The sequence below is a fragment of the Rhinolophus sinicus genome, linkage group LG06 (assembly GCF_036562045.2).
Source record: "Rhinolophus sinicus isolate RSC01 linkage group LG06, ASM3656204v1, whole genome shotgun sequence".
Taxonomy (NCBI): Eukaryota; Metazoa; Chordata; class Mammalia; order Chiroptera; family Rhinolophidae; genus Rhinolophus; species Rhinolophus sinicus.
The window spans coordinates 13,786,452-13,799,671 of NC_133756.1; positions in this window are offsets into that span (position 1 = coordinate 13,786,452).

Genomic DNA, 13,220 nt, shown 5'->3' on the forward strand with positions numbered 1-13,220 from the left:
CAAGGTTCAGGATCAACTCTGAGGGCTGAGGATCAGAGGGATGGCCCACCTGCTGAGGGTACGGAGGGACCCACCACACAACACTCTCTCTGAGGTGACCCCTAGGCGGAGAGCCATGGCTGTGTTGGGGGGATACTGCAGGAGCCTCCTGCTTTCCCCCCATGCTTCCCTCGTCCAAGGACCTGTTGTCCTCCCTTCAGTTCATGTCTGCTAGTGTCCTAAGGCCCAGACCCACCCACCCCTGCTCTTACCCCATCCCTCCAGACAAATCCGTGATGAGGGCCCAGCAGGCAGAGCCCAGGGTTACATTCTGCCTGGGGAAAACCTGAGACCACAGGGTTCCCTGACTCAGAGACCATCAGAGCAGGAACCATCTTCATCTGCCCTTCCCCCATTTTATAGTTGAGGAATCTGAGATCCAGAGAGGAGACTGATGTGTCTGAGCTGATTTGAAGCCAATCCTCCTAACTCCCAGGCATGGCTTCCTCCTGCAGCATAATGCCATCTCATTGGTAATGACGTTATTATTATTGTCATCACTGCTTACGTGTGACCCTGCTTTTGGCCAGACATTCATTGAATCTCCCTAAAACCTCCACATGTAACAGATATTCTTATCCCCATTTTACAGATGAGGAACTGAGGAGGCTGAGAGAAGCTAAATGTCCCATCTGCAGTTTTATAGTCAGTAGGTGGCAGTGTGGGCAAGTGGTCCCAGTGCCTGAGGTCAAACCCCAGTTCTCTGCTCATCAGCTGTGTGTCCTTGGGAGATCACTTGCCCTCTCTGAGTCTTAGCTTCCTTCCTATTCCAACTGTGGGGGTGGCTGTGAACAGGTCTGGCAGCACCAGTAGTGCCCATCCGGTCACTAGCTGTGTGCCCTCAGCGAATCCCTCACCGTCTCTGAACTTGGAGGCTTTGTCTAGGAAAGGGGAAAGCAACCCTCACTTCACAGGGACGGGGAGGGGATTATAAGAGAGTCAACTGGCGAAGAGCTGGTGCTCATTAAACCGCAGTTTATCTGAAGCCGCCTAGCTTTTAAAGTCACCAGGGTCCTGTGGTTGGGCACGCAGCTTGCCTCCAATTTTCTGCCATTTTGTAAATACAGCTACAGTGAACATCTTTTGGGCTCTCTTGGGTTATTTCCTAGAGGTAAGGTCCTGGGATTGCTGGTTGCACGGATGGAAAGGCACAGACACTTATGCAAATTTGCAGCTTTTGGTATGAGCTGAGTTCTGGAGTCCAGGGACCTGGGGGCATGAATCCCCACCAGGCTATTTCCCAGTGTGTGGCCTTGGGCAAGAGCCTCTCAGCCCCAGAACTCTGCTCTGTAAACCAGGGCTAATAATATTACTTGTCTCAAGGGACTGCCTGAAGGAAGTGCTCATAAACCCTTTTATTGTGCTACCAACTCGCTCTGATCACCCTTCCTCAGTTAATGAATAAAAAAAAACCAAGGCTGAGGCGAGTGAGGGGACTGGCTGCCTGACCAAGGTCACATAGTCTCTATACAGTTGGTGGCCCAGATCTATCCGGGGCTGTTTTAGCCCCTCCTTGGGGATACTCTCCTGGACCCAGGCCAGGGCTGGAACTGAGAAGGCCGGAAGCTGGGGTGGCCTAACACCTTATGCAGGTAACCGGGGGTTGGAAACATGGGGACGGGATGGGACCATTGGATAAAAGTTCCAGATGGCTCTCTGTGTCCTAAACATGTCTGCTCATCCCTTGCCATTTCCTTGTCCACCCCTGGGCTTTCGCTCTCCCTGGTCCACTCGCCCTTGGGTCACGTGCACTATGACGGGCAGAGTCTCCTTTATCTCTGTCTCCCCAGGGCACAGCACTGCTCAAGGAATGTTGATTGAGTAGAATGAACTTGGGCATTTCAGAGATGGGTGGGGCCTCTTTCATATTTTCTAAGGGAGAAATGAAAGCCCCAAAAGGAGACGGACTTCATCCACGGCCACACGGTCTGTCCTTCATTCTGTTTCTTACAGGCCTACTAAGTGCATAGTGCGGGCTAAGTGCCTGGCTGGGAAGGGTTGAAGTGTGGCAGAAGGAGCAGTAAGACTCAGGTTTAAGTCCCCTCTTGGTCACTTCTTTGATGGGACCTGGGGCTTGTTACGGCCCCTCTCTTGGCCTCAGTTCCCCACCTGTGAAATGGAGGTGATCAGCCCACCTACTTCTTGAGGCCGGTGTGAGGCAGGATGGGTGACTCTATGCCAGTGTTACCCGCGAGTGTAATGTGGTGATGAGCCCCAGCCGGGAGAGGGTCTTCCAGGAGACAGGTGACCAGGTCAGGTCCCTGCTCCTCCAGTTAGCAGTTATGTGACCTTGGACAAGTCACCTCTCCTCTCTGAGCCTCAGTTCCTCCTCTGTGAGCTGTCTCGTCCTCAGAGACGCCTTCCCTGATCACTTTATCCAAAATGTCCTTCCCCAGTCTGCCTCCCATTTGCTCCTTCATTTTTTCCATTACACTGGTCACAAGTTGCAGTTGCTTTGTTCCTTTTTTGATGTCTGTCTCCCCCTTTCAGAATGTACGCTCCTGAGAGCAGGGATTTTGGTCTGTTTTGTTCCCTGCTTTATCTCCAGGACCTAGCACTGTGCTGGCATACAGTGGGCACTCAATAAATATTTGTTAAATGGGTGGATGGATAAATAAGTGAATGCAAATGGAGTTAATAATTTCAACCCTCCACGGGCATTTAGAAATGAAAAGAGACAAGGTATGTGTAATGTGCCCAGTACAACACACAGTAGGTTCAATTAGTGAGCACGGAGCTGCTGTTACCATCCTGGAGACAAATTCTGCAGTTGCTTCCTGGAAGCTGGTCCATGGCCGAGGGCAGGACAGCTCAGCAGCTCTCACGGTGCAGCTTCCACGTACTGGCTTGAGCTGGGCCCTCTAATTGTTCCCGTCTCCTTGGCAGCCTTAGCAGATGTCTAATGAGTTTGCACCTGACTGGCTCCTGGGCCGGGCTGCACAGCCCAGGCCTGCCTGCCCATCTGCAGGCAGACAAAGACCCTCTGTCTCTGGGATCTGTCTCCGGCCCACCTCATGCATCCCTGACAAACTGAGGTCCCAGCTGCCAATCTCCACTTCTGAGTGGAGGAGCCCAGGACCCCCATGTGGACCAGGGGCACAGAGCAGAGTGGGGTCCTGGGTCCAAGCCCAGCTCTGTCCCAACTACTACTGGGTGATGTGGGAGGCTGTGAGTGTCATGACCAAGAGCATGGCCTCTGGCCAGACTGTCTGGATTGGAATCCTGCCTTTGCCACTCACCAGCTGTGTGAACTTGGGCAGCTCATATACCTCCTTCCTCCTCAGCTTCCTCACCCTTGAATCAGGAAGAGATTCCATGAGCTAGTGGGGGTGGATACTCAGCACAGCTTCTGGCACATACGAAGAGCTGCTGTAGTTATTGGGGACCCCTTTTTGACCCGGCATCCTCAATCGTCTCCATCGTGAAAGCGGGGTTGTGTCACCTCGGCACTGTTACGTTTTGGACGGGATCATTCTTTGTTGCGGAGGGCTGTCCCGTGCATTGCAGGGTGTACAGTAGCTTCCCTGACCGCCACTGACCCATTTCAAAGCTTCCTGTCAAACTCTGAAATTCCCTAACTTGCTTTAGGAACCCGAGTCCCCCATGACCTGAACCATTATAAAAAACCCTGACTTACAAACACTTATAAGTGTTCCTCTCTAAATAACCTCCCCACTCTGGGGTCCCCAGAGGCCTTGGGCTGCTGGTGGGAGTGTGAGGGAGGGAGGATGATGGCAGCTTCTTCACGGGGAGAAGCCAGATGCCCCGAGCGCCCTGGAAACTCCTTGCTGTGTTCTGGGTAGAATTTCCCCAAAGCCTCTGTCTTCCTTGTGGAACACACAGGGCTGCCAGCCCATAACCCTGCTCTACATCTTCCTAGGTTCCTATCCCAGGCTCGGCCGAGTCCAGCTCCTCTGCCTCAGGCCCAGCATTCTCTGTGGTGCCATCTCCTACCATGGCCTCCCTCTGCGTGGCGTCCTCTGGCCACTGTGCCTTTGCTGGCACCGTCCCTCCTGCCCTGAGCGCTCATTCTCCACCCTCCCCACCTCCAGGTCCAGCACCGAGGTCCCTCCTTCTGAGGCTCTCCCAGTTCCCTCCATCAGGCTCTGCCCTGCCTCAGGCTCCAGGGCCAGTCCTGAGCTCACTGCTCTGCCAGAACGCATGTCTGCCCAGCATGGCATTGACTTTATTTATGGGGCTGTCTGTCTGCCCCAGGTCCCTGGAGCCCCGGGGCAGCGCCCTGTCTGATTCATGGCCCAGCATAGGGTCTGGCCAGCATCAGGGAGCATGTGCTAAGCAGCCCTGACGTGAGTTGGCTCTGGGAGGAGGCATTGTGAGGTCTGGTTGGCACAGAGTACAGGCCCAGGGGTGGTGGAGACTTACTGATGCCAAGCCTACTGAAGAAGCTGGGAACCCTCGTGGCTCTCCCCCCTTCACAGGCTCTCTTACCGCTCCCTCCCTCCCTGTCCTCCTCCTCCCCTCAGCCACTGACTCATTCACTTAGTAACTTCTTTTCTGGCTCATTCATGCATCTGCCCGCTCCTTCACATTCCCATTCACTGACCGGGGAGCTCGTTCATTCATTTCTTCACTCCTTTACTCATTCAACAATCACTTCCTGAACTCTGATATGCCCCGTCCTACCCGCTGTAGAAGCCCTGGACATGCAGAGAGAAACTGGCCCCAGCCCAGCTCTGAAGACCTTCTGTTCAGGAGTGGTGGCCGTGTGGGGGTTGAGGAAATGCAGGCACAGGCACAAATGTATGACTACAGTACAGAGTGAGAGGGGCTCTGATCAAGAGACATACAGTGTTCTGTGACTGCAGAGGAATCTGGGCCGGCTTCACAGAGGAGGTGACATTTCAACTGGGCCTTAGAGATTAAGAAATATCAAGTAAGGGCTGCGTTTAGAGTTTGGGGAGGAGGAGAAGGAAAGATGGCAAAGCAGGAAAGAAACACTTTCTATAGGACTTGGGAACTGCTTGGATAGGTGACTGGTGAGGGAGAGGGAGGGACAAGAACTACGTTTAACCCCATCCTTCATCCAGATATACTGAATCCTCAAATATATAGTCATTGCCCATCGTGCGCTAGACAGTGTCCCAGGGGCTGGGATGCAGCACAGACACCGAGCCCTCAAAGAGTTTCTGTTCCAGTGTGGGAAGACAGACAGCTGAAAAGGCAAATCAAACACGCAGTGCTAGATGGCAATATGTGCTTTAAAGAGCCATGGTACAATGGGTAGCTTGTTCAATAGTGTGCTCACAGAGGATCTCGCTGAGAAGGCAGCGTGTTTGAGTGATGCTGTGTCTGGCGAGGGTGCCACGCAGATCGCTGCTGGAACTTGACCTGCTTGTCCAGGGCAGGGACTGGCCTCAATTTGACACCACATCCCCAGCCCACATCAGGCTGAGCAGCTGTGCAACCCACGGTGCCCACTGCTGATGCTGTCATCTGGGCATCCATCCACCCTCCGGAGCAGGGATGGGGCATTCATCTCCAAACCCAATGCCCAGCATAGGACCTGGCACATGTGGCATCCCGGGGGCCAGGAAGCCACAGAGTCATCAGAATGGGCTAGGAGACCCTAGGGTAGCTGCTGCCCAGCCAGGTAGGGGTCAGGGGTGGATTAGGAGTTTCAGGGGGTCTGGGCACCCACAGGGGACAGGGCGTCTTCCAGTGGGAGCCCAGCCCTTCATGGGGGAGGGAAGCATGGGAGAAATCCAGACACACCCCATTCCCAGGCAGGGGTTGTCTGGAAGTGTGAGGGTACCCTATACTAGTGTTTCTGAGACTTGAGATTCTAGAAGTGGGGACTACATGGTACCCTCTAGGGCTCCACATGAGGCTTTTCCTGATCCTGGAGCCAGAGGCTCTGGAGAGAGACAGAGTCCAGGGATAAAGCACTGGGCTGAGGTCCAGGGAGGAGAGGGCAGCAGTCAGCGGTGAGCAGGTCCTGGAACTTGCCTCTTCTCCAGCTCTTTCATCTTTCTTCCTCTCCTCTCCAAGTTCTGAGCCTGGAGCCCAGCCCTTCCTGGTTGGTACGGGGTCAGCCTCTGGCGCACAGGTTCTTTCCATCTGCCCTGGTCTCCTGGCTTCACCAACCTGGGGGAATGTCAGAGACAGGACTTCTGGGTTGAATGCTGCCTTAGGATGAAGCCGAGAGCAGAATTCTGAAGCCAGGGCCTCAGGGAGTGACAAGGCCTTTGGGGCAGAGCAGGCTGCACCAGGGGCTTTGGGGTCTGGGGTGTGGCCTCCGGTCCCCAGAGCTTGGAGGCGCCTCTGGAGATGCAGAGGCTCCTCAACTCAGTCCAAGGAGGACATGGCACCACTCCTGCAGGAGAAGTGTGAGCCCAGGCTGGGAGTTTGTGAGGAGGACATTCAGACCTCAGGTAGGGGTAGGTGCTTCCTGCCCTGAAACTCTGGGATGGGAGGGAGGGAGGAGCCTGGCCTTGGGCGGCTAAGTCACCGTCCCTCTCCCGACCCCCAGGAGACAACAAAGGCCTGCAAACCACTGTTTGGCAAAGGTTTGGCTGAGGTTTTCCTGTGGCAGGGTCAGGCAAGCTGCTGAAAATCTAAATGTAAATTTTAAAGAAATATTGTTATTGCCCTTAGGTCATTGCTTTGTCCAGCAGATACACGACCTGCATAACTGACAGTGGAGACATCACAGGCCCCTAAGGGAACACTGGATGCCCTGGGTTACTTTTTAGTCCTCAGGATTTTCACTTACAATTGTAATTTCTGCCAATTCTAAAAATTCAAATATTGCCATAATACCCACTTAGAAAGAGTTCTAATCTTCCCAAAACTCTCTTCCCCAGAGGTGATCGCTGTTAACAATTTAGAAGTTCCTCCCCCAGAATTTTATTTTTTTAACAGGACTTTATTGGGGAACAGTGTGTACTTCCAGGACTTTTTTTCCAAGTCAAGTTGTTTTCCTTTCAATCTTAGTTGTGGAGGGTGCTGTTCAGCTTCAAGTTGTTGTCTTTTCAGTCTTAGTTGTGGCGGGCGCAGCTCAGCTCCAGGTCCAGTTGCCGTTGCTAGTTGCAGGGGGCGCAGCTGACCATCCCTTGCGGGATCGAACCAGCAACGTTGTGGTTGAGAGCCCACGCTCCAGCCAACTGAGCCATCTGGGAGGCAGCTCAGCTCAAGGTGCCGTGTTCAATCTTAGTTGCAGGGGGCGGAGCCCACCATCCCCTGCGGGACTCAAGGAGTTGAACCGGCAACCTTGTGGTTGAGAGCCCACTGGCCCATGTGGGAATTGAACCGGCAGCCTTCGGAGTTAAGAGCATGGAGCTCCAACCACCTGAGCCACTGGGCCGGTCCCTTCCCCCAGATTTTTTGTGTGACTGTTAAGTGTAAGGTAGATAATTTCTTTGAATTACAGTAATGTGTATTGTTTAGTCATACTTCCTTTGTGAGAGGATTTTTCTCCTTCATCCAGAAGGATCCATTTACCTCAGGATTAAAATAGTTAGAATAGTAATGTAAAGAGGCATAAAGAACAATGCTTGGCTAGATGTTGACTCCCAAAATAGGATCTGAAAGCCCATGAAAAAACAATAGTCTGAAAAATTGGCTTTGGTGAGTGATACATTGGTTAGGATGCTTTGGGCTGCAGGTAACAGTAAGTCTAATACACACTGGCTCTAATAATGAGATACATTGTCTCAGGTGACCAGACTCCAGAGGTAGGTTGGGCTTCAGGAATGGCTTCGTCCAGCAACTCTGGCCCATTGCTCTACAGTCCCTTGGCTGTGACCTCCTGTGTCTGATGGCTTTATGCATGGGCTGGCTTTCCTCAGAATGCCAAATGGCTGGTCTACACATTCACCACCACGACACTTAGGAAGGTAGAGCATGTCCCTTCTGGTGGAAACAAGGAAGCAAGCAAGGAAACCAGGAAAGTCTCCCCTTGCACCTGGGCGAAGATCACATGCTCATTCCTATGGCCAGGGGTGTGCCCTGAGCTGGTGCCCTGAGGCCTGCATTTCTGGACCATCACTGTGGCAAGTGGGGTGGGATACCATGACACCAGTTAGAACTGCCCCTGGAGCTGAAGTTGGGGTCCACTTCCCCTGAAGCACATGAGTGACATGAGGGCAAGGTGTATTCCAGAATGGAAATTTGGGTATTTTCAAGAGGAGGAACAGGGAAATAGAAGATGGGTAGAGAGAATCAACAGCATTTATCAAGGAGACAAAGCTGATTTCTCTGTTCCCAGAACTTTCCTGTAAATAACAAGAGCAAATCTTGGAGGACTGAACACGGAGTGTTACTTTCAGACACAGGCGGAGAGAATGTAGGGTGTGATGTTAGGGAAACTCCTGTTCAGCTTGGGAGGAAGTGGGCGGTGTTTCCACTTTGCTGAGGAGCTTTGGAGGGTTGGAAAAACAGATTTGGAGGAGGCAAGAGGCTGCCTGAGGGACATAGTGCTCTACCTTTCTTTCTGAGCCCCAGTCTGGGGAGGGTTTTTGGACAAGATAGAGACCCGAGCCGGAGGCTTCCACCCACTTCTAGACTCTGTAGGGTGCTGTCTGGAGGGATGTTTGGTCCACGCCCACAGGAGAGCAGAAAGGGCAACAGAAGGTATATATTAGTTCCTTGGGCTGTCATAGCAAATCACCACAAACTTGGTGGTTTAAAACAACAGAAATGTATTCTTTTGCAGTTCTGGAGCCCAGAAGTCTGAAATCACAGGAGTAGCAGGGCTGTGTTCCCTCCAAGGGTGTGAGGGGACAGCCTGGCTTCTTCCAGCTTCTGGTGGCTGTTGGCATTCTTGTGGCCGCATCACTGCAATCTTTGCCTGTCTTCACACAGCCCTCTCGTCCATTTCTGAGTCATCTCTCATTCTGTGATAAATCTCCCTCTGATTTTCTCTTAAAACAGCACTTGTCATAGGACTTAAGGCCCACTTAGATAATCTGGGATGATCTCATCTTGAGACCTTTGACTTAATTAGATCTGCAAAGACCCTTTTGCCAAATCACATTCATAAGTGCCAGGGGTTAAGTTGTGGACATATGTTTTTAGAGGCCTGCATTCAACCCACCACCAGGTGTTCAGGCAGAGAGAAGAGCAGGGATAGTCACACTTGTCTCCTGTGTGATGTGGAAGGGACATTCCAATTTCTCAGCACCCCAACAATGGGAGGACACAGAAGGCCACTGAGTGCTCTGGTGGGCCACTTGCCAGTCAGGACCCTGGACAGAGACACAATGGACCCCCCCCCCCACACACACCCTTACCCCAAGTTTCAGTGGACTTTAGGGATGCTGGTCAGCCCAGCAACTTTGCAGCTTCCACCAGTCTGCTCAAGTCAGAACAGACTCTGGACTCCACCTGCTGCACAGGTAACAGCAGCTAGGACAGAAACCGAGGTTCGGAACGAACAGGATGCGACACTCCGACAAGAGGGTGACATGAGGCCAGGGAGGGGCCTTTCTCTGATACCCTGAGGACACCCAAACTCCCAGGTCTTAGGCCCCATCATGGGCAGGAGACCTCTTGTGAGGGGGAAATAGCTCTGACAGGGAAGTGAAGTTTGCATCGATTGAATCCCCAAAGAGAATGAGTTACCTTTCACTGCAGTTTATTTTTCCTTTACCCCACATCTAAGCGTATAAATGGTAAGACTGCTGGAAATGATAGAACTGCCAGGTATTATTTTATTTTAAATGGGCCCATGCTATACATGTCATTCTGAAAATAGCTTTTTTATAATTAAAAAAGCCACTTTATTGCAGTATGATTGTGAAAATTGCATTGAACACTTCATACATTACAGACATATTCCTATAACAGTATATCTTAGGGCTACTTTACTTCTTTTCAGATCCACACACTATAATTCATTTAACCAGACCCCTACTGATAGACGTTCAGGTGATTTACTGATCTCAACTGAATTAATAACAAGTGTATCAGTTGAGCAATATGCAACAATGCCCATTCATGCTGGGGTGGCAAAAATGCAATATTTTCTTCCCCTTCTCCTAAATCTATATAGCTCTGACCCCACGTTTCAGCAAATGAAAAAGTTATTAAATGACCCCAGAATTGTTGGTCAGAAAAATGTACCAGTCTTCCTCACCGTTCAGAGCACTCTGGGAAGTCAGGTGGAGGGCAGCTTGCCAAGACATGGCCCTTCCAGCGTGAGTAACATTATGGGTTCTTGAATATACACTGCTTGAATATACACTACTTGAAAGTATTTGCTGTACTTTCAAGTACAGCAAATTGAAGTACAATTTGCTGTACTTCAGACTAGTTAATTGTCACTTCTCAAAGAAGGGCAGCAGGACATGGATCTTTGCCTCATGGCAACAGTCCAGTTGCAAGGGCCCTTTTAAAAGAAACTTCCTGCATATCACTGTTCATCTCTGGGATATGAAGGTGCAGAAAGGGCTTGGCTGTTTTCTCACCTAGTGTTTTAATCAGAACCTTTAGAATGCAAATGACAGAAACCCTGATGAAATGCAAGCAGAGCAGGAATTGGTTGGTTCATGCAAATGAGAAGTCCAGGAACTTCAGACATGCTGTATTCAGGCGTTTAATTGATGCCATTAAGTCTCTCTCTCCATTTCTCAGGACTGTGTGTTGTTGGCTTTTTTTTCTGGGCATATTTTCACCATGTGATGCAAGATATCCACCAACTCCTACAGTCCCATCTTTATCGCTCACAATCTAGAAAGGAGAGAGAGTTTCCTGAGAGCTCCAGCAAAAGTTTCAGGGAAGACTCCTATTGGCCAGCTTTGGGTCATGTGTTTATCTGTGAGCCAATCATGGTGCCTGGGAGGTGGGTGCTCTGGTTGGCCAGGCATAGTTCACAAGTACCCCTTCCTGGGCGTGTGGAGAGGCTGCCCCACCTGAGCCACAGGGGCAAAGGAGGCTTAAATGGGGAGATGTAGCTTGGCAAAGAAAGGCTGGACTGACTAACAGGTGTCCACGATTCCTGGTCTCCATCAGCGTTACATCTCTGTCAGTAGAGAAGATGCTTGTTATTTGGATACAGAATTGGATATGGCTGGACTCCAAATCAGTAGCTATGCACAGCAGTCAGACCCTGCTCAGACCTGTCTTAGGTTCCCACTCCCTTGCCCCCCTCAGGCTAAAATGGTGTTTGGGTTGCCCATCCAAGCCCACACCCCTGGCCCAGCCTTCCCTGACTTTTGTGCAGGTCCCGTGGACAGTGCAAACAAACAGCTTTTCCGACCAGTGACAAGACCCCAGAGGAGCAGCACGGTCTGAATTCAGGTGGCAGAAAGTAAAACACTGAGCATTTCAGGACACCCTCTACCTCAGCTCAAGGTCCTTTGTTCAGGGCCTGCCTTGGAGTCCCCTCTTGTTTCCCCTCTTTCCCATGCAGTGGCTGGACCTTTGCCATCCTGGGAATGCTGTCCCTTTGTCCTTGCTCTCTGGCCAGAGCCCAGGCCTGGCTTGCAGCTTCTCTGCTGGGAGTGGTATCTGTGTCTCCTGGCTATGGGAAGCATTCTGGGACTCGAGGCTGCTTGCTGTGCAGGGACCTGCACTGGGGACAGAGGACTGGGGACTTTGGAAGATAACTTTCTGGGATGGTCTTAGGGACATAACCCAGCTTGGATTTCTGAGCAGAGAGGCATAGTGATGGGTTACCTGCCCTTTCCAGAGTCTCCCAGGGATGAAATTCCCATCTGACCTTCACAGTGGGGTCTCGGCTGGCCCCCACCTCAGGCTCATGTCCCTCCCTTTCCCTCCGCAGCGTCAGGCTGAACAATATGGTTCCTCCCTCTAGGCTTTTTCCATGCTGTTCCCCCTGCTGAAATACCCTCTCCTACCTGGTCAACACTTATCTTTCAAAATGCAGCTGCACTCGAGTAACCACTTCAGGAAAGGAAGAATCTGACTGTTACTGGCATATGAAGTCGAGAGCTAGTGTGTGCTTCCTTCACGGCCAGAGCCTTCAGCTTTGAGCCTCAGGGCTTCTCTGGAGCCTGGAAAGGCTGTGTTGCCACAAGTGCCAGAGAGTTAACACTCTCCCATACCCTAAAGTAGCCCTCAACGAATGACTATTGGGAGTTGGCATGTAAAAATTCAGATGGCTTGCTCCCTGGATGGGATACCTCTCCAGGGTGTGGTTTACAATATCTGAACTCTCTGTGGATTATACTCCAGATGTGCAAGGATGGTAACCTGCTTGTGAACACACACTTCAGGGGCCTCCCCCCCACCCAATCTCACTTCCTCATTCTCTTACGAGTTTTCCTAGGATCACCTGCTATGGACTGAATTGTGTCCCCCCACCCCAAATTCATATGATGAAACCCTAACCCCAGTGTGACTGTATTTGGAGATAAGGTCTTTCGGGAGGTAACTAAGGTTAAACGAGATCATAAGGGCGGGACCCTAATATGATAGAATTGGTATCCTTATAGGAAGAAGAAAAGACACTAGAGATCTCTTGCAGGCACTGCCCCTATCCCCGCCAAAGGAAACCACCTTGCTGACTTCCAGCACCACTAAAACTGAATATGTAGAAATGGACTCTAGTGGAATATACCCGTTTGTTTTATATACTTTGTTTGTGAGATCATCCATATTGTTTTGTGCAGTTGTAGTTAATTTATTCATTTTACAATTGTTGGCCTTTTGGGTAGTTTCCAGTTTGGGATTATCATAAATAGTGCTGCTGTGAACATTCTAGTACCCATCTTTAGCAAACATATCTAGGCATTTCTGTGGTGTGTATACCTAGAAGTGGAATTTCTGGTCTATTGCTTGTTTTGGTTTCATTTTTTATCTGTTGCTGTTCTGATCCCTACCTAGGATAACCAAGGAGGCTTTTGGTTTCCCCTCGTGGTCAAAGTCAGTGGGTCTCAGTTTCTGTCTGTGGCTGGGGCACACCTGCCTACCTCAGGTGCCACGAGGCTTTAGAGCTTCTCAAGGGAGTAGGATCAGCTTGTGAGCCCTTTGACCTCCTGGCCCAGTTCCCAACATTCCTGAGGCCAAAGGTATCCCAGAGAATGGCCGATATTGCGGGTCTAGCCCTGCTGCCCCACAGGCCCGGTCCAGGAATAGGGTAGTGGGTGAGCCTTGGGTCAGGCCCAGGCAGCAGGGGGCAGGGTCAGGCAGGTCCTGGACCACTCTGTGCCCACCTGAGTGGGGGCTGGCCTTCTTAGCACCTGTCTGCTCTTCTCTGG